Below are 3,249 nucleotides of genomic sequence, written 5' to 3'. Positions count from 1 at the left end.
TGTTTTCTATCCAATAGTAATAATAATATGCATATTGTACGAGCAAGAATTGAGTACGAGGCAGTTTAATTTGGGAACGCTAAATGTCGAAGTTGAAACAGCACCCCCTGTAGTGACAAGAAGTTAAATGGAGGTTTGACGGGCCAGGAAACACAGATTTTTCAAAAAAAATATCACTTCCGGGTTAGATTTTCTCAGGTTTCGCCTGCAGAATAAGTATTGTTACACTCACAGACAATATTTTGACAGTTTTGGAAATTTTTGAGTGTTTTCTATCCAAATCTGTAAATGATATGCATATTCTACGATCTGGGCCAGAGAAAATTTCCGTTTACCTTGGGAACGTTATTTTAAAAAAATACAAAATTCTGACCCCTAGCGCTATAAAGACAGAGCTCAGTCTTTCACGTCCTCCTTAACCTCACTATGGTAGGGGACACTATTTTCGCCTACGGATGAAAAGTGTGCCCTAAGTAAAATACCTGCTACTCAGGCCCAGAAGCTAGGATATGCATATAATTAGTAGATTTGGATAGAAAACACTCACAAACACTCCAAACACTCCAGTTTCTAAAACTGTTAAAAAAATGTCTGTGAGTATAAGATTTCGTTCCACTAGTTGTGAACAGTCTTTAGACATTGTTTCAGGCTTTTGTTTAGAAAAATGAGGGAGACAACTTTGAGTGAGTGGATAGTGGGATGTCCCCAGAGCTGTTTGCTGCGTGCGACCGAGAGCACGCCTTTCTTGTTTTTCTTTTATATTGACGACACTATTGTCCAGTTGAAATACTATTGATTATTTAGGCTAAAAACAACCTGAGGACTGATTATAAACGTCATTTGACATGTTTCTACTTTACCGGTACTATTTGGATTTTTTGTCTTCCTGTTGTGATTTGAGCCGTTGGATTACTGAACAAAAGGTTACACATTGTATGATTTCAATTTATCCCCTGATGATGACACCTCAGGAAATCTGTCTGTGGTGTCCCAAGGTAACCTCAGGCTGGAAAAGCGTTTCCGTACACCTTTAGCCTGTACAGTTAGCATGATTGTTTATGCTCTGATTCAACCTTGGAAGTGAATGCCTGAAGACAAGTCTTAGTGGATTATTAATAATTAACATATTAAGGATCATTGAGCAAAAACATGAATACCCAAGAGCTCATGAGCTGCTTGATTGGAAAACTATTTTGTGGGGTGTGGGCTTGTGATGAACTACCTATTGAGAAATGAAAGGAGCCATGTTTATTGTCAATACCCATCCTTAACACATACCTGGTGAACATTGGCTGTGACATTAGAAGATGACGAAGGAGGTAGAAAAATCTCAACCTTTTTTGATTCCTACGGCTTCCCCCCGGATTTTAATATTTTCCCCATCTATTAAACAGTTTTTAAACAGACTACCATCTATTAACACTGTGTATTCTACCTGTGGTCAACACTGTGTATTCTACCTGTGGTCAACACCGTGTATTCTACCTGTGGTCAACACTGTGTATTCTACCTGTGGTCAACACTGTGTATTCTACCTGTGGTCAACACTGTGTATTCTACCTGTGGTCAATACCGTGTATTCTACCTGTGGTCAACACTGTGTATTCTACCTGTGGTCAACACTGTGTATTCTACCTGAGGTCAACACTGTGTATTCTGCCTGTGGTCAACACTGTGTATTCTACCTGTGGTCAACACTGTGTATTCTACCTGTGGTCAATACCGTGTATTCTACCTGTGGTCAATACCGTGTATTCTACCTGTGGTCAACACTGTGTATTCTACCTGTGGTCAACACTGTGTATTCTACCTGCGGTCAACACTGTGTATTCTGCCTGTGGTCAACACTGTGTATTCTACCTGTGGTCAACACTGTGTATTCTACCTGTGGTCAANGTCAACACTGTGTATTCTACCTGTGGTCAACACTGTGTATTCTACCTGTGGTCAACACTGTGTATTCTACCTGCGGTCAACACTGTGTATTCTACATGTGGTCAACACTGTGTATTCTACCTGTGGTCAATACCGTGTATTCTACCTGTGGTCAATACCGTGTATTCTACCTGAGATCAACACTGTGTATTCTACCTGCGGTCAACACTGTGTATTCTACCTGTGGTCAACACTGTGTATTCTACCTGTGGTCAACACTGTGTATTCTACATGTGGTCAACACTGTGTATTCTACCTTTTAACGTATGGACCGCCGTCCTCACGTTCTCGGGAACACAAAGATATTAGCCCTTTTAACGCAGAGGCTGCAGGCCTCACGTCCTTGGAACAGAAAGTTACATTTTCGTAAAGGGGCTTATATAGTGGTGGGAGAGAGGGGCGTGTTTCATAGTTTACAACCAATGTCTGTTCACATGGGCGGGGCCACTGAGTTGAGCATTGTTTACTCATGAAAACCAATTCTCTCATTTAGAAGCTAAAATTACATTTAATCTTTTCACAAATAGTTTCATATTTAAACATTTAAATTGCACAACAATTCCATGTGAATCTGATAACTAGAATGTGTAGACTTTCCAAGATACCGTTTATGTCGCCCTATCATCAGTTATAATGTCTCAGATGACAACCGATCTGACATCATATTCATTAAGTACCCAAGCATATTTTCAACTGGTTGGATTACCGAAATTTGGTTCCGTTCCCCCACCTTTTGATGTTCCCATCTATGTTAACAAAGGCTTTACAAGAGTCAGCTCTATAGAGTAGAGAGAGAGCAATGGGGGGGAGGTATTTATAGGGGTCATAAACCAACAAGCCAACGTCATGACAGTACATAAAATGACATTTAAGAACAAATCATCAGGAAGAAATATTACGTTTAGATAAAGATGTGTATATAATATTATATTGAATATTATATCAATGTATTGATTTTCACATTAGTATAACATTATGACTATACTATTCTAGGAGACGGAAGATGAATCTATATGTTGTTTGACCAAGGCATCTGCCATTGTCCTTCTACACTACTGGTGTTAAATTAACAGTGTGTTTGTGAAGTCATGATGATGTCTTTGTCAGGCTGTCAGGCTGTGGAGTCACAGAGGAAGGCTGTGCTTCTCTGGTCTCAGCTCTGGAGTCAAACCCCTCACACCTGAGAGAGCTGGACCTGAGTAACAATGACCTGAAGGATTCAGGAGTGAATCTGCTCTCTGCTGGACTGGGGAATCCCCACTGTAAACTGGAGACTCTGAGGTCAGTATTCCTGTAGTTGGTCAACAAGTGATA

At 40.2% G+C, this 3,249-nt stretch overlaps 2 pseudogenes; both read left to right on the top strand.

Moving 5' to 3' along the window:
- LOC139023826 (piggyBac transposable element-derived protein 4-like) overlaps positions 1 to 3,249 on the top strand; it is a 350,862-nt pseudogene that overhangs the window by 310,831 nt on the left and 36,782 nt on the right.
- Positions 1 to 3,249, top strand: part of LOC139023828 (NLR family CARD domain-containing protein 3-like) — a 30,201-nt pseudogene that overhangs the window by 19,342 nt on the left and 7,610 nt on the right.

The sequence above is a fragment of the Salvelinus sp. IW2-2015 genome, linkage group LG37 (assembly GCF_002910315.2).
Source record: "Salvelinus sp. IW2-2015 linkage group LG37, ASM291031v2, whole genome shotgun sequence".
NCBI lineage: Eukaryota > Metazoa > Chordata > Actinopteri > Salmoniformes > Salmonidae > Salvelinus > Salvelinus sp. IW2-2015.
Note: the sequence above shows the minus strand (reverse complement) of the source record. Positions and strands in the feature narration are given on the sequence as shown.